The sequence below is a fragment of the Mauremys reevesii genome, linkage group 7, assembly GCF_016161935.1.
Source record: "Mauremys reevesii isolate NIE-2019 linkage group 7, ASM1616193v1, whole genome shotgun sequence".
NCBI classification, from domain to species: Eukaryota; Metazoa; Chordata; order Testudines; family Geoemydidae; genus Mauremys; species Mauremys reevesii.
The window spans coordinates 112,602,655-112,621,257 of record NC_052629.1 but is presented as its reverse complement, the minus strand read 5'-3'; the positions used below and the strand labels follow the sequence as shown (position 1 = coordinate 112,621,257).

The window sequence follows — 18,603 nt, the reverse complement described above, 5'->3', positions numbered from 1 at the left end:
AATATTGCTAAATGTAAATGTGTGCATCTAGGAATAAAGAATGTAGGTGATACTTACAGGATAAGGGACTCTGTCTTGGGAAACACCCAAAAACCTGTGTGACTGGGCAACAAACGGCAGATATTGATAAATAAATTGTATTTGTAGACATGCCCTTATACCTGCCTTGAGTGCAGGGAATGGACTAGATTATCTATTGAGGTCACTTCCGGTCCTACGCTTTTGATTCTATGATATCTCCACTGCTACAACGATCAACACACCTCACAAAAAAACTTTCAAGATCCATGGATCCTACACATGCCTATCACAATGTGGTAAATTATAACATAAGACTAAATAACGTGTATAATGGGTATATGGTAGATGACAGTCAGCCAACCAGTCACTGTGGTGCATGAAAGTTACAGAATGAAGAGGTAAAATGAGGAACTGCAGAGAGGAAAATGGTTATATTTTTTGTGCATTAAAAAGGAGAACTACCCTAGAGCCACTGGAGGGGAATTCAGCAGGCAGGATTAAGGCAGATTTACAGGATACAATGAAGGAAGCTTGCCCAGTTGCCTCCTGCTCTGGGGGTAAATAGAGGATTTAAGTTTTCATATCTGTCAATCTGACACATTTAATGAGCATGAAATGTCACTAATAATATTTGTGAAGTTGGGTTTGCTGAGTTGTTGCAAACACTGGAGCAGACTTAAACAAGTAGTGAAGACTACTTCACCCCATCTGGTGACTGTACATGCTTCATTGGCCAAATCCTGTAATCCTTAGTCAGTCAAAACTCCTTTTTGTAGTCAGAGGAAACTTAGCAAGCATAAAGACTGCTGATTTTGGCTCTTCTGCATCTTATCACAGCTGAGGTTCAAACTCATGGTTTGAGCATCTTTCCAGGCTGAGGTAAAAAGAAACTCCCCAAAAGAAAGTTAGACTTGCAGGAGATGGGCTGAGTGTCTCTGCATAATGTATATAACTGAAATAAACATAGTATTTACAAGTTTCAGAGTAGCAGCCATGTTAGTCTGTATCCACAAAAAGAACAGGAGTACTTGTGGCACCTTAGAGACTAACAAATTTATTTGAGCATAAGCTTTCGTGGGCTACAGGCCACTTCCTCAGATGCATAGAGTGGAAATAGAGAAGCTATTTCCCCATGTTAAGTATCCTCACACCTCTTGTCAGCTGTCTGAAATGGGCTATCTTGCTGATAATATCTCATCTTAATTAATTAGCCTCTTAGAGTCGATATGGCTACTTCCACCTTTTCATGTTCTGTATGTATATATATATCCTTATTACATGTTCCATTCTATGCATCTGAAGAAGTGGGCTGTAGCCCATGGAAGCTTATAGTATTTACAAGACCCTTTTGGCAGGCAAGCAAAATTATTCTTCAAAACAAGAGCTAAATACATACACTGGGCAGTAATAGTTTTATCTGAAAAATAATTAGGTCTTCTTTGTCATAGGAATGCTTGGGTCCTTGAAGGCTGTACCCACAGTACATAAGGTCAACTCATGACTAGCAAATTTGGACGCCTACATGGGCTAGCCGACCCTTTCAGTTTCATTCTGCCTCTCGTTCTGCCAATTAAAACACCAAAAGCAATTAAACTGTCTATAATTATCCCAGATATCAAGTTGGCTTTCTGGGCATTAGCCACAGCACATTTTACAATCACTTACACTTCAAATACAGCAATCAGTAATTATCTAAAATGCATAGGCTTAACAATTAGCAATTCAAGTTCTTGTTTGCCGGAGAAAGTGAGCAAAGAAATTCCATACCATACACAGTGAAACAATAGCTGGGAGCTAGCACAAATCCTAACTTTGGTATTAGTGCATTAACATCAGCTTCAGCTGAAGTGGCTTTTAGGAATGAGAGAAACAACTGACTGTCATAATATTATTTAAATTGAGTGTAGGCACCATTTCTGGTAATGGATAGTTTAGAATTCATAGATAAAAAGGCATGATAAATAATACAAAAGAGGCCGAATCATTCATCTTAGCATTGCCCTATAGAGACTTGCTGACTTGCATTAGCTTTCATTTGGCATACAGCCTTGTTTTGGTTTTGCAAATTATTTTTTTGTCTTTGGTTATGCAATGAAATGTAGTTGTTTCCTGATTTTTATTTATTTATTGATAAAATGATTAAACCCTTTACCTACATCAGCTCTTCAAGGTTTGCTGATAGTCTACCTGGAAACTGTTCATTTGAAATAAAGGGATTTTTATTTTATTTTATTCTTTGACCATTGTGATTCATTTATGAAGTCATCAAAAATGTAAGAGAGAAAATATTCCCCTCCACAGACTGATTCTTTCTAGTCTAAAACTGCATAGGATGATTTTTTCCCTATTTTATTGCCAAACTAAGTTCCATTTTCTGAGTCCTCCAGTATGATTTTCCACTTATGCAGAATATCCTTTCAGTAGATAGCTATGATGTTTTGTGGAAGCATTTGCTGAAGTTCAGTAATTAATGTCATTCTTGACCTCTCATATTTACTGTAGGCAACTCAGCAGGATCATAAAAGACCATAAATAAGCAGAGTGCTTTGTTTGAATGGTTTCCTATATATATTGTTCCTCATGAGTAATGCTACAATGACATATGCAACAAAAAATAACTGGAATCTAACATTAAACAAAGTTTAAATTATACTTTTTCAGCACCCTCAGCTCCACTAATCTAGACTGGAAGATCTGTCTGTTAGAAGATGTGCAGCAGCAGGAAATGCTTGTGACCAAAGCTTTTAGTGTCCAGGGTCTCCATGTCCCTCTGCTTCTTTTCCTAATCTCATTCTACCATAAAGAGACAGTTCCAACTGTTCCTTCTGTACCTCCCCATTGCCCTTGTTTTCCTTTACAAAATGTTTCATGACTTAAGTAGACAAATGCAGTAGTGAAATAGTGATCTTCAACCCACTATTATTGAACCCATTTGCCTTTGTGGTGCACAAGACCCTAGCTCCTCATTGGCCTAGCATACAGGGCGCCAGACACCAGATTCACTTGCTACATCCCTCAGTCAAAGTAGAATGCTGCAATGAGAGAGGGCACTTTCGCAACCCTAATCCTGTATTAGTAGAGACTGTGGTGTCACAGGACCGCTCTCCTCCAAAATGTAATCCCTCGCCTCTTTCCCCCCGTTTACTAGCCAGTCAGTGATTACTTCTTGGCTATGGATGTACTGGAAATTGTGATGGTGACTCTTCTCCTTGTTAGGCTAAGACTCATCCACCCTGATTCCTGTAGCAAAGAAGATGAAGATAGCATGAGAGGTCTCCTAGAGTGAAATCCTTTCTGGTAAGGGCAAGCCAGTCTCTTCTAGCTTTCCTATGTGGAAGAAACGATATGATTTTCCCTAACAAGAATAAAAGAATTAGAGCTAGATTCCTTTTTATTTTTACACACACACACACACACACACACACACACACACACACACACACACACACACACACACACACACACACACACACACACACACACACAAAAAAGCCTGGTTCTTGGAGGCAGAGAAGAGAGAGAGAGAGTGCATTACCATCTTTTAACTCCTTGGCAGTGCTCAACATACAGTGGTCCTGGCCACGGTAAAGCAGTCCTCCAGAGGGCCAGGGCCATGCAATCTGGCGGATCAAAGCAAGTTCGATATAACGCGGTTTCACCTATAACACAGTAAGATTTTTTGGCTCCTGAGTACAGCGTTATATGGGGGTAGAGGTGTATCATTAGTCCCCTCATATGTCATAGTATATAGTTTGGGAAGAGATTATACCGCTTTCTTATTTTGGAGGTGCCTAAAAAGCCTTTGGATGTTGATAGTAATTAATGAATATAATATTGATAGACTAGTTTAAGTTTATTTATATTTGATTGTCAAGTCAATCAATTTTACAGGAAAACATTGCAAAATACAGTGTCTGGGCATGTTGAGCTGTACAGTTTTAATTGTATGAACATAAAAATTGATTACCCTTGAGCATTATAAACTATTTTTTATGGACTGAAAATATTTTCTGTGCATAAATGCTAATTCTTGTAAACAAGTGTCTATTTTGCTTTCAATATTTAAAGTCTTTTAATTGTAGGCATAACTGGTTATCCTCTGTGATAATTATGGCCTTTCCCAGAGGCATCAAGTGAGAATGAATTAAAATGGTGGCATTCTCTTCTTTAATTTATTTGTATCAGAGGTGTAGCCGTGTTAGTCTGGTTCTGTAGAAGCAGCAAAGAATCCTGTGGCACCTTATAGACTAACAGATGTTTTGTAGCATGAGCTTTCGTGGGTGAACACCCACTTCTTCGGATGCAAGCAGAGAAGAAGTGGGTGTTCACTTCTTGCATCCGAAGAAGTGGGTGTTCACCCACGAAAGCTCATGCTACAAAACATCTGTTAGTCTATAAGGTGCCACAGGATTCTTTGCTGCTTAATTTATTTGGAATGCCATCTTCTGCAGAGGTCTAGAACACAAGGAGGGGAGGTATTTTACTCAAAAAAATAGGAAACAAGCTGATGCAGAGAAGGTGTGTTCATGGGGGGATATAAATCAAATAGAAGATGTGATGAGCTATTGATCTCCATCTGGATCTCCCATAATAGCCTTCCCACAAGGCTATGAAATATTGCAAAGTAGAGAAGACATCAAGAACCAGGAAAGTAAATGAAACACCTTCTTGGGCTGATTTTCTTCTTCTGAAGTAGCAGTGGCATGCTTTGAGTTTTGTGATGGAGAAGAGCATCAGCAGTTCTACAATGTCTTGGCAATGCAACATTGGAAGCTAGAATTACATGACAGCGTCAGTGATGGTGGTCTGTAAAACAGCCTACTCCATTATGAATAATGAATTATCAGCTTTGATGAAGGATGACTCTTGCAGTTCAGGCTCCACCCTGAATTTTTTTATTCTTTTGCCTTTGATGAGCGGAGAGCCGAGTAGAATTCCAGTCATCAACTTGAAGAGAAGAAAGGTGACCCTTCTGAATTATACTGATACAATAAAAACAAATAAGGGTCAGGTATGAGTGGAGGAGATCCCAAGCCAACCTCATCTTAAACAAAGCAATTGGCAAGTCCCATGTTCTTTAGTTGGATCAAAAGTGTCAAAAGTTATCAGAAACAGCAGACAAATTATGCACAGCATATTTGACTGCAAAAATGGAAAAACAGTTTATCTCTCTTCTTCTTCTTCTTTATTTAATATTGGTATTGTGGTAACACAGAGAGACCATAGTCAGGATCGAGATTCCATTGTTCCAGCTGCTGTTCAAACACAGAGGTAAACATGCCCAATCAGCTATAAATAAATTATCGTTTTTGCTGCCTCTCTAGACATGTGCACTGAAGTGTAATCTGACTACCCTGATATTTATTTGGCCATCATCATTGTAGAGTGTGAGCACTTGCAAGAGAGAAGGCACCTGGAAATAACTTTTCCAGTTTTCTTTTAAAATGTGAGGCTTTCATCTTTAGCTGAATTCAGCTGGGTCTGGCAAGTGCCCCCAGCATCACTTAAGATATACTTTGAGTACATGTTGGGTGGTTGTAATTTTTGCTAGAGGTGCTTGTAGTCCCTATTATTCTTTCATTAGTTTCTTTGGCACTCCCAGACATCCAGGAAGATACTCTGTTTTATATGATATACCTAACATCCACATGGGACTTCAGGAGATGGAAGAGGGTGAATGCTATGTCTTCTGGCAATTTGCTTATGAGAGCATCCTTCCAAAAATCAAAGTCTGCCTGGGGAGGGATTTTTTTTCAAGTCTTCCCAGGAGAGATGGATCAAGTAATGTTAATGGCACATAGTCTTCACTTTCAGACGTGCATGCTTTCCCCCCTGCCCCACTGCTGTTGCTGTTGCAGCAGGTGAAATCGATGTGGCTGTTATTTCTCCAATTTCTTTTGTCTTGTCCAACATTCTAAAAAAATGATGTGTTTTAAGATATATACCTGACACATGGGATCTAGGGAGATGGAGATGGAGGATGCTGAAGATACAGCCTCCAGCATTTTGTTCATAAGAACATCCTTCAAAGCACATTTATTTCTGTGTAGGTTGAAGTATGGTAACCCTCTAGTATTTGAGATACAGACTTGTTGACAATATCCCTTTTGAGCATATTTGATTCCTAAATCAGTTAACATCCTGAAACGGGGTTTCCTTCCACCTTTGTGACTACAAGTGTCTTTCTTTAGTTTAAAAGTCACTTTGCAATTTTTTTTTTTAGTAGCAAAACTGGCAATATGAAAGCAACGGTTCTATGGAATGAATGTTTAAGGAATAGATATATCTCTGGTCAGATCATTTTAGAGCTCTTCACTCACTCAAAAGATTGAAGCTCAATAAATACTGAGATTTTTGTTTCAAAATATGAGCTTCTCCATACAGAATTGGCCATATTCACTCTGGGTGAATGTAAGTGCTGGCCAATGAAATTGCCTCCACTTAACATCCTGGGAGAAATGGAGCAAAATAATCTACTATCTTAAAATGAGCATAGCTCCATGAACTTCAGTAGACCTCCACCAATATGCCCTTGCACCCTTGAGTGTAAATTTGCAACAAAACAACTTCATCCTTTTACTTATTTTCAGCAGTGGAATCTAAGAACCATTGTGTCCGGACCAGTTATAACCATTCCAGGAAGGATTCTGGAAGACTGGTTTACAGTGTAATAATTGTGTATGTGGCTCTTTTCAGCAGTTAGAGGTAACACTCTTTGCCAAACATGGGGTTACCACCAGTACCCAACTGACCGTTCTTTTATCAAGAATATCTGGAGGAAGAAATTCTGCCCAGTACATTCTTCAGAGTTGGCAGCTCTGAGTTGGCAATTGGAGAAGTGATATGATAGTTGCCTGCCTGTTTGGATGGAGAGTTTGATTCAGAATAATATGTTGAAAAACCTACTTCTGATGCCTACTACACATGGCTAGATAAATGTCTTGCAGCTCCCGTGATTTGAGGGTATTAGCTGAGAGTTTTTTTCTCTTTTGGTTTTGTTATTTCTGCAGGAGCACCTCCCTTCTTTTTTTTAACCCATTTTGTTCCACCTGGCACACCATGGGCCTCTCTGTTCCATCAGGTCCCCTAATTTTCAATAAGAAGCTCAAAGACACTGAATATACATAGGATTCAAAAAGAATCTGAATGCTTCCTTGCATGTAGAACCTGCTGCAAAATCCACTGAGGTCAGGGAAAGACTCCTATTAATTTTAGTGGACTTTGCATTAGCGCCAGAATTTGAATATGCACTGCCACTCAGTATGGCAAACTATTGCATTTGAACACTGCTCTGTTGACAATAGGGCAGTTGGTCCGAGGAAAGTGGAATATGCTATTACATTAGGAATCAACCATGAGAAGTTTAATGTAGAATCTTGTTTCCTAATTACATAGACAGGTAGTAAAAATAATAATGTGCACTTGTATATAGTGCCTTTTGTCCAAGGAAATAAAACTGCTTTATAAATATTAATTAAGCCTCAAAACACCTCTGTGGAGTAGGTAATTATCATTGTTGTAACCAGTTTACATATAAGACAGAGAGATTAATGGCCTTGTATTCCACAAACATTTACTTTACCAAAATTAGACACATTACAGGATGCCTAATATTTTCTTTCATGCAATTGCCATAGTTGCCTTTGAAAATTGTATATTTATGCATTTTAATGGCAAGTCATGCATCTATCTGGCCATTTGTACATGCAGATACCTGATGTGTAGAGGCAAAAATTAGGCACACACATCTGATGTGCAATACCGTGCCTGACTTTTGGAATATCAGTCTTGAAGTGACTTGCAAGGCCACGTAGTAAGTCAATGGAAGAGGATCAGGAACAGGAATCCTGATTCTGGTTTTTAGTTGTCTACTCATTAGACAACATTCTAGACAACTGATTGATTTATACAATAAGAAAAAAAGATGAGTATCTAAGGTTCAAAGTGCACCGACAATAGGTTTGCCAACCACCCAGGATTGTCCTGGAGTCTCCAGGAATTAAAGATTAATCTTTAATTAAAGATTATGTCATGTGATGACACCTCCAGGAATATTGGCAACCCTAGCCCGTGACACATTAGAAGAACAAAAATGAAATTGAATAGCTGCTTTATTCCTGACAGCCAGCAGAGCTCAACCCCTATCAAAAACACAGAACTCTTTCCCCCATGCAGATCGAACCTCGCTTTCTGCAGTGCGCACAAATAGACATGCTTGAAGATCAACAGATTTGGGCTTTTTCAGAGCAGGGGCCTAAGCTTGACTCAGAATTGAATGTTCATCCCGGAGAAGGCTTTACCATCCCCACCCCCATTTATTAAACAGATTGAGCACCTCCGCTGATCACAACTGTGGCAATACATCTTTAAATAGGGAAGAGTCAGGTAGGGAGGCCCCAATCCATGTAAGTCCTTATAGATAAGCTCCTTGGGAAAGGATCCAATTTTTTGTTCTCTGTTTATATGGCATCTGGCAAAGTGGCATCCTGGTCTCTGACTGGAGCTCCTAAGTATTACCACAATATAAACAATACCACTTTCTAGCTTCCTACAAAGCAATGAATGTCAAACATTACCAATTCAGATAGTTCTTTTTATTATTTTTATTTATTTCAACCCATCTCTTTTAACAATACCTATACACGTCTTGTTTGACAGCTTTCTGTTGGAGAAGGTCTGTCTGTTTTTTTTCAGCCTTTCCATAAATAAATTATAAAGATTCCAGATTTTATAGTTCTTATTTATTTTCTCATCAATGTTGGTATTCCACTTTCAATAAAGAAATAATGATTACATCACACAATTGAAGGCTTTGTATGATTCTGCTTTATTTTTCTAATAATTTTCCTCCAAGGGGATTACACAAGCGATTGATGGAGTTTAAGAAAATTGTGGTTACTAATTATCACTTATATTTTGAAACAAGTGCAAATCACTGGGCACCACAGTGTATCCAACCCAAACAATAATCAAATATGACTTGAATAGAACTTAAAATCAATTAAACCATTTATTTTCAACTTTATTACTGAACAAATACTTCAGTATATATTAATTTGCTTCTCTTTTTATTTGCTCCTGTGGTCTGCTTACTAATATGACTGAGATGCACAATTGCTATTTAATTAACCTTTTTTACGGTCTGCGTCTCACATACTCTGTGTGGAAACACATAGGCTGAAGTTCCCATAATGCCAAGAATAAAAATAAGGGACTTGTAAGCATCAATCAATTAGCAAGTAAATTCCCATCAAGCCCAATATCTGAAATTTTGGACCAGACCCTCTGTCTCTGTAAATCAGAATTCAGTTCAATTCACTGAATTCTGAGGAGCTAGGCCAGTTTATGTCAACTGAGAATTTGGCCAAAACAATTTTCACCAAAGGTGTGGATTCAGATTATTGCATGTAAGTTTGACCAGTGTCATTTTCATTTTTTCACATTGAGCGAACAAAAAATTATTCACTACTTGACATGCAAGTGAAGGCTATTTCATAAAGCTGAGTTGTGTATTTTACTCTTCATGTTAATAGGGGTACGTTTACTTCCATACAACACAGTGATATTTTTAGCCTGTCTGGGAACTGGGAGTCATTTGCCTATCACTGCAGAAAACCTTGCTCAAAATCCTGACTTGGGTCACAAGTGAATGTTTTACTTCATCTTGGCTCTTAGAAGATTTATTGTTAGACTGTTGCACTCTTTCCAAGGCCGAAATCCCTGATCCCACAAAACACTAAGAGCCTTCAGTTCCCATTGGGAAAACTTGAAGTTGGTGAGACTCAGCCTCTGAAGAGATTGTGCCATTGGAGAGCGGCATGACAATGAATGAGGTGTCCTGGGAGTTCTGTGAAGAAACTTTCATGTGGTGGGCTCCATTCTTAGCTGGTGTAAATTGCTGTGTGCGGACCAATATTTTCTGTTTACTTGTACTCCCGGTCTGTATCCATCTCTTGTCCGTTGTCTTATTCTTAGATTGTAGATTTTGGGGGGCAGAGGACCATCTCTTTGTTCCCGTGTTTCTACAGCACCTACCACAATGAGGTCCTGATCCATGATCAGGTCTCTGAGGCACGATGGTAGTACGAATAATTGATGATCGAGTCTGCTATCACTCTGCCTCGTCCTAACTGGTTTTCTCAACAAATAGAAAAGGGTTATTTTTTTAAAGCTAGTGTATTTTAAAGCTACCTTACATATTGACGTGCGAGGATGGAGAAAACACCTTTCAAGAGATGAATTTTACACCAACTGTGAGCCCAACCTTTAAACGGCTAGAATGGCTCACTTTCACAAAATGTGGCAACTGGATACACTACCCCTTTCCTACACAGCCTTCTTATGAACTAGTGGATTTGAAACTTAAATAAAACATGCCCCCAAAAATAAAACCACCGTATATTAACAAGAAAAATACAAGTACCATAGTGCTCACTTTTTAAAGAAAACTAGGTCTGCTTCTGATTCTTGCGGCAGGACTGTTATCCTCAGTGAAAAGACTCTTCAACACTAGGGTCAGAATTCACCAAATCTCTGTTCCCCAAAGATTAAACCTGAAAAGCATATAAATATTACACAGAGAAGGGGTGAAAATGATACTGCAGTGTGTATGGCACCATGCAATAGTTAAATAGGACTGCAGAGAAGACCTGACACAGACTTGTTGGATTATAACAGCATAGTTTACTATATATGTAAAGCATCCAGTTTAATTATAGGGATTTGTGTAATCATTTTTTATGTGGTCATAGCAAACATAAAGCCCTCATTGAAACCGGTGAACAAGTATATATATTTTATCTGGGGTTTTTTGGTAAGGTTTGACACACTTGATCAGTGAACAAAATTGATTCCCTAATCAGAATCTGTGTTAGGATATCCAGTTAAAGATGTGTGCAGCTCTCTCTCAGTATGCATCTTTGATTCATGTGCTAATTGTGTAGGTCCTTTGGGGGAATACAGCGGCGAAGCAGTGTACTTCCTGATTAATGCTGGGGAAGAGACATGCAGTGCTCAGTGGATAGCAGTTAAGCATCTCTAGTCCCAGCTGAGAATATGGTTCCATTATCTCCCAGCTGCATAGACAATCCATAAGGGCCTGTTCTGCCTGGCTGATCAGCATAGTGGAAGGAGTGACTTGCTGAGAGCTGAAATCTTTGTTTGATTTGCTGTAAAATGTAAAAGAAACTGGGACATTTTACTTTACAGTTCTGTAAGTACCAGTTTTTTCTCTAAAGCTGCATGTGAATGTGACTTTGCCTAATGCATTTGATTTTCTATTCCACTGCTCTTTGTTGAATCTAACTGGTGAGACAGGGTATAATCTGTTTAGAGCTTGCAGTTTTCTTTGGCTCCTTTATACAGGCATGTAATTGATTCACTTAAGCAAATTAGTTGTCTTTTTTTTCCCAAATGCTTTTTATGAACATTAAAGATCTCGCTACATAGGTAGTATTGTGTTGTTTCAAAGGCTCGTGTGAGACATCTTAAAGCAGGCATTTTAGTCTTTTACAGTTTTTCTATGCATATCAATGACAAAAGTATGACCAACAATTATTTAGCTGAAACAGGTGTTTGTATTCTGTATTATAATGTAGAAAATACTTGTTGACAAAATAGTTCATTCAAGCTGCCAGCTTTCTGTCTTCCCCATAAACACAGTATGGGAAAAGAGAAGTGAAGTGTTCAGTGAGTTGCGAAGTGCTTTAAAACTTTCTTTTTAAAATGTACATGCATATGTATAATGGAATGCCTGTGATATTGATTAATTTCACTTAAATGTTGAGGATTGAGTTAAAATGTAAGATAAGCATGTGCTATATACAGTAAGAATCTCATTTTGTTTGCAAGGCATATTCTGAACACAGATCTGACTAACTGAAATTTGGAGTCGGTGTTTTATTTATTTTTAGGAAAAGATGCAATATATCAACATGCTTTATATAGCCCTGATTACTGTAATAATATCTAAGCAGCCATCATGTTAATATATGTCATTTACAAAGATGCATTAATCTAGCACTATACTTGCAGAAGTAATAAGTTTTTGCAGTGACTTGCAAATTATAAGTGACAGCAGTGGCATTATTTTTTTCTGGCTTTCATGGGCTTTGTCTTCCAGTTCTATACATTTATGTAACATGTGGCTTTACATACAGTGCCCTTGGACTTCTTGTGCTATAGGTGAAGCCCTGGAATAGATTAAAGTAATTCAAAATTGTTCTGATTTGAAGGGTAGAATTGTCAGACAACCTGAATGAAATCCTGTGATGCAGAAGGTACATAAGGAGTGCAAATATTTTTTTCCAGTATAGGCAATAAGTCTCAAAGCTGAGAAAACCACAGGCTGTGAAGTATGAAAGTGTCTTGCTGGTGAGGACAGAGTATGTTCTCATTAGACTTGGTTAAGGGGAACAGCCCAAGAGTCACAATAGATGGCTACCTGCGGTAGTACAGATATTCTCCGATCCTAGGGATCCAGGGAGAAAATAAGGAAAATATAACATTTAGTAAGAGGAGATGCTAGAGAATGAATACAGTATTTCCATGTGCCTTCCATATGCTGGGATTTTAGTGTGGAGGTTTCTGCTTCCATGGAAAAGGGTAAGTCTGAATTAAGTATTACAGAAAACATGTTTAAGGTTAATTGTTCTCAGCAACTGCCTCCTAAGCATTTTTTTTCCATAATTGAAAGAAGAACGTGTCCTCATTTCAAAATAGAAGGCATCTCCAATGAGCCCCGCTGTAGAAAGAGCTACATGGGGATTATGATAATTTGTTTCTTTAGTAATGGTGTTATTTCAGCATTTCTGTAATGATTATGAGCACATGCAGCATGAAATGTGATATTGCTTTAATATGCGTTAGCTAAACCAATGTACTTAGTTATCTGTCAGCCTTTTGCAAATATGTATGTTTTCATAAAAATGAGAGCTATCATTTTCATTTGTCTCAGGTTTTTACACTGGGAGATTTGTTTGCTCGAACTTGACCTCCTAGTCAAACTTTTAAAATTTCCAAGCACATTTAAAATTTACTGTTTTGCGACTATACAGCATGATTTCTCCAAAGATTTTGTTTTTATTTTCATAGCTGTTGTTTAGTTTTCAGTTTAGTTTAAACTTAGAACTGAGATGTGGAGGAGAGTACGAGCTATGTGGGAATGTTCGCTATTCTTACTTAGCCTCAAGACACAGATATTTTGAATATTAGTGAGCAGTGTTTGCGCTTACTGATTTTTGTAATGTTTCTAATCATTTTGGGAGATTTGAAAATTTAAGCATCTGACTGCAACTGTGATGGAGTAGTCAGAAGCAGCTTTGCAAAATATCCCAAAAAGGAAATATACTCGTGGAAGGCAAAAGTTGAATTAAGGACCACTGCAGTTTGTTGCATAGTGCTAGCACACCTTGTGGGCCGGTGTCAACTTGAAACAAAGGGTTTTGATTTCGATCCAAATTTGCTTAAAAATGTATGAGGGAATTAAAAGAAAACTGAAATGCCAGCAATGCTGCAGAACAACACCACAGCAATTATTATTGTCCATACTAAGTAATCAAGTGGGGAGTGATTTTACTGGTCTTGTAAATAATAATGCTTAAGCTTACAGCCCTGGGTCAGCAAGATACTTAAACATATGTGTGGTTTTTAAGCACATGGGTTGAAGTCAATGAGACTCCTTGTGCTTAATGTCAAGTTCATGGTTAAGCACTTGATTGAATCAGGGCCTTATATAGCACTTTCCGTATGAAATTCTCAAAGTGCTCCACAAACTGATGAAATAAGCCTCACAAGGCACCTGTGCCCTGGCTCAGCATTATTATCACTCTTCTACAGAAGTGGAAATTGAGGCACAGACTCACTTGCCAGAGACTTGCTCAAGGTCACAATACAGCAAGTCTGTGATGCAACCAAAAGTGTAAACCTTTGCACCCAGTTTCTAGTCTCCTGTTCTAACTACTGGTCACTTCTGATGTACAAAAACAAAACCAAACCACCTGTTGTAAGGATTAGGAACAGTGCTTGTTACTTTGATCACCTGCATTGTTCATGTCTCTCCACAGCATTAATTAATTAATTTCCATATAAGACAAAAGAAACTTTAAAAACACACTGTACTGGTTATTGCAACTTAAAAATATGGCATAAACTTGCCATAACAATAATAACATTCATCTTTTCAGCGATACAGAACTTGCTGAATGCCAAATGAGTCATTACCCATTTGTTTCTCAGAAGTGGAGTTGTACATGGGGAATTTTATTTCTCTAATGTTAAGCTATTGACATGACAAAATTAGGTCAATGCAAATTATTTGCTAAAACTGGGGACGTAACACGATTTGTTGCATATTACAATCTCTCTAACCCAGTAGAAGTTTTAACTCTGAAGCAACTCAGATGAGCTAATGTTGCTGCTCCCTCCACCCCCTTACTGCCCCCCCCCACCCCGGGAAAATAATAATCCTGGGAAATACTTATGGTGCATTGATTATGGCTTTATAGTAAGTACTTTCAAACCTGTGGTTCTTATAGGACTCTACTTTAAACATATAGTTACTGACCTCCAATTGTTGCTTCATCACATGAGGATATTTTAAAATGAGCATTTAAGTAACTGCAAGAGGATCAGATTACTATGATTTAGTTTTCCACAGGCTAATTTGTTGAAAGAAAGCAAGAAGGAAAGAGAGCTAGTGGAGAGTGTAAATTTGTTCATGTACTTTACACACAAATGGCGACAATCAGAAATTATTTAATGAGCACTTCTTTAAGAGCTGATGGACACTGATTCTCACTAACATTCAATGCTTGTATGCTGATGTGGAGGAATATATGTAATAAAAACAGGACAATGCAGTATTTTCTGGATGCTATGAGTGCATGGCATACAACTGTACGTAAATGTAAACAAACTTCTTGAGAGAGAACGGCATTATTTCAGGTTTGCTGTGCTGTACTTTAGGAATTCTAATTTCACCTCTTATTAAAGTTATATAGTGTAACATATTGAAGCAGGAAATAGTTAATTTTTTATGAGATCAATGCAGTATGTGAAAATCATTTCCTTTTGGTTTCCCAAGTATCAGTATGCTTGCTGGACAGCACAGAGCCAATTAAGTGAAAGCAGCGATGCAAGATTATCTATACAGTTTTTGTCATTGCATTCTTCCTCTCCATCCAGGAAATGAATTTCCATATTAAAGTATAATATACTCTTAGCCACATAGTCTCTCTCTTATGCAGAATAGAATGATGACAGGCAGGATTTCTTTACACTGTTAATTCTTTAGCTGCAGTCTTATATATTTTCTTCAATGGCATCATGCATTTGGGTTAAACCAATGAATGAGAAGATTTGGAAACACAGTTCAATATTGGTTAGTTAATGGTTCCAATGGTGTACCAGACAGTTTTATTGTATTGTATGAGAAAGCTATAAATCATAGATAAGACATGGCTGTATTTACACAAGGACCCTTCTGTTAGAGTCCTTTTTTTTCCTATAATTAAACGGTACATGTTCTCAAGGAAGGAATAAAGTAGTAGTTTTGTATATAAAGTAAAACAGGAGTAGCTTGTTTTTCAGCAAGGGAAAGCCAGTGATTTAATATTAAGAGGAAAGCATCAGAAGAACTGCAAAGAAATAAAATATATCTTATGGCAATATATAGAATGCAGTGCTGTAGATTTTAGAGGAGATGGCAGAATTTACAGAAGCTGACTATCCCAGGCAGTTGGCAGAAGGGACTAAAGAAGACAGATTTAAGACTTGCCAGAAGGAAACCCTATATCAGTGGGTAGATTCAAGTGCCCTGCAAAGGAAATGTAAATAAGGCAGTAGAATCTGAGAGTTCTGTGGTCAAATGGTATGCACAGAAACAGCTTCAATCCGAGGAGGGAAGATGTGGTATATATGGAAAAATATCAAATATAAGACCACTGGGACAAATTCAGAAACAGCTGCCGCATGCATTGGTAAGTTACTGTGTAAATGATTATGAAATTTGAATAGCTTGTAGTGAGATGTTTAAAAATAGTTTCCTTTAGCTGCTTTTTGATACCTAAACATGTTAATAAAATTACTGCGTATGCTTTTAAAAAGATTTAAAAAAATAAAAACTACTATTCTGTGGGAAGTGGTTACGGTGATACTAGAAGTGCCTAGGATTCTGCTTTAGAAACACAGAATCTCCCTGCAAGGTTACGTGAATGTGGTTGCCTGATAGGTGTTACTAAGCAGTTTTCAGTGTTGCAATGTTGTAGCCGTGTCAATCCCAGTATATTAGGGAGACAAAGTAGGGTAATATCTTTTACTGGACCAACTTCTGTACGTTTCCCAGACCTGAAGCAGAGCTCTGTGTAAGCTCGAAAGCTTGTCTCTCTCATCCACAGAAGTTGGTCCAATAATAGCTATTACTTCATCCACTGTGTCTCACTAAATAATAGGAAATTTGTATCTATAAAGTACACTTTCTAGTCTTAGGAGCGTATTATTGTGAATGAGTGATTCAAGCTCAAGTGTGTATGTGTAATTATACCACAAATATGGAAAATGTGTTTAGTTAGCAAAAAGCCATTTTCTAAACCATTTGTATTGCCTTCGCTGAGTCTGAGAATAGAAACCATAGTAATGTATCTAGGTGCTATAGACATTTAGTAAAATGTTGTTTGCCTTCTGGGCATATTATTAATGAACGAGGTCAGTCATTAGGCACAGTAATTTGAAAGTGGTTTCTTGTTCTGCTTCTTTGGATTTTTGTACGTTCAGGCACCTTTTAGAGTAGAAGAGCTGCTTGCACAGAAATAATTTCATGACACTAAAAGAAATCCTTGGGGTGGCTCTCAGAACAGAGTAAATATTGTGATCAAATATGGTTTCTAGGGAGTGTAAGTGATGTATGTTGCAAAAGCAGATTCTGTAATTCGAAGTTTTCTGTTTGTCTTCTTCAGCTATTGATATATTTATGGAGTGGGAAGATGCAATGGCTAAGAGATACTCCTGGGACCCACACACTCCCTGCCCTGGCAATACCCCCTTTGGGAAAACTTATTTACTACTATAACCTCTCTTAAATTATTGCGTTTCTTGTTGAAACTATGTAGAATACAGTGCACTTAAAAATTACATATGTTAAAAAACTCTATAGCTACACTTGTATGAGAGAGAGTGCTATTTCACTATTTTACAGTAAATGTAGGCAAACTATTGAGATAATATTTAGCAAAATGTTCTGTTTTGAAGGTTAATGCTTCCCTGCAAATTAGAAAACTTGTGTAAAGATACAAACACAGTATTTTTTTATCTTGGAAAGTTGCCGTGTAGATGAAGTAATATGTTAAATGTGTAATGAAAGAGGTGTACAAATCTAGATTTTTCACCAAGTAGATTGACGTCAACATATCTCACAATATCCTCTTTATATGCTTCATAAGATGGAATTAGTATCCTACTTGAAGGACTAGATAAAGACCAGAGACAGTTCCCTGACTTCTTTTTTTTTCAAGTAAAACTAAGCAGCTGCAGTTAATGAAGAGCTACTAGATCATCCCACATCTGTCAGGGAGTATTCACCCAACAGAGTGAAGAAATGACGTTAAAGATTAGTGAGGGAAAGTAGGATAGTTGCTAAATTGAGCAGAATAGGCAGCATTGCACTGCACTATTAATAGAAATCCTGTAATAATTTTAATCTGTGCAAGATGTATAGTTCTAGAAAGAAAAGCAACGTAGAATAACAGCAGGTAACTTGTCTCATAATCCTATATTGGGCTATGCTAAACTTTTCCTATGTGAGGTTGAAAATTATGAACCTAAATGTGGGAATCAGCAAATACTGGTGCAATGTGTTGGCATAACAAACATAGGAGAATATACTTGTACATTCATTAAAGCCAAGTGCATTTTCTGATGGGCAAACAAAACCTCCTTCTCCTTTAACATGATTGTAAAGTGTGGGTTTGTGGCTGATTTACTAAATCTTCAAGATAGTTTTACAAAGCTGAGTTTTATTAGAGATGGGCCTAAACTGTTAAGTTCAGCTCTGGGTCCACACTTCCCCAAGGTTTGAGGGTGTTTGGATCCAGGATTTCAGCTCAGACATCTAGGCATTTTGGATTTGTTGCAAAAATGAACTGCTGGGGAAATCTGAAGAAAAGAGTTTGTGAAAACTCAAGGTTTAATATCATGTTCGACTGAAGTCCCATTTTCAAAAGTGACTTCAGCACTTAGAAGCCTTATTCCCATGCACTTTCAATGACATATAAACTACTACCTGCCTAATGGCCAGATTTTTAAAGATATTTAGGTGTCAAAAGATGCAGATAGGCTTTAGTGGGCTTTTCAAAGTCACTTAGATGCCTAACTCCCATTGATTTCTATTTGTGTAAGGTACCTGTTTGCTTTTGAAAATCACATTAGATGTTCATGTACATCTTTAGGTGTCTAAATACCTTTACTAATCTGGCCCTAAGACTCTTGAAAATGGGACTTGGGAGCCTAAACCACTTAGGTACTTTTGGAAATGTTACCCAGAATCTTTGATGGTATATTTATTTATTGGCCTTACGGAGTGAAGTGTTT

At 37.6% G+C, this 18,603-nt stretch overlaps 1 protein-coding gene across 18 annotated transcripts in view; it reads left to right on the top strand.

The window, feature by feature from the left end:
• The window catches only part of CNTN4 (contactin 4), a 760,740-nt gene that overhangs the window by 393,050 nt on the left and 349,087 nt on the right, over positions 1–18,603 (top strand). Inside the window, exon 1 of one of the 18 annotated variants that reach the window (XM_039547153.1) lies at positions 3,302–3,318. The exons of 15 other annotated variants lie outside the window; for them this stretch is intronic. The gene's annotated coding sequence lies outside the window, so the exon portion shown is untranslated. Of the gene's footprint in view, positions 1–3,301; positions 3,319–11,151; positions 11,234–18,603 lie in introns of those variants that run through there. 2 more of the 18 variants (XM_039547146.1, XM_039547159.1) reach the window with 2 other exon arrangements.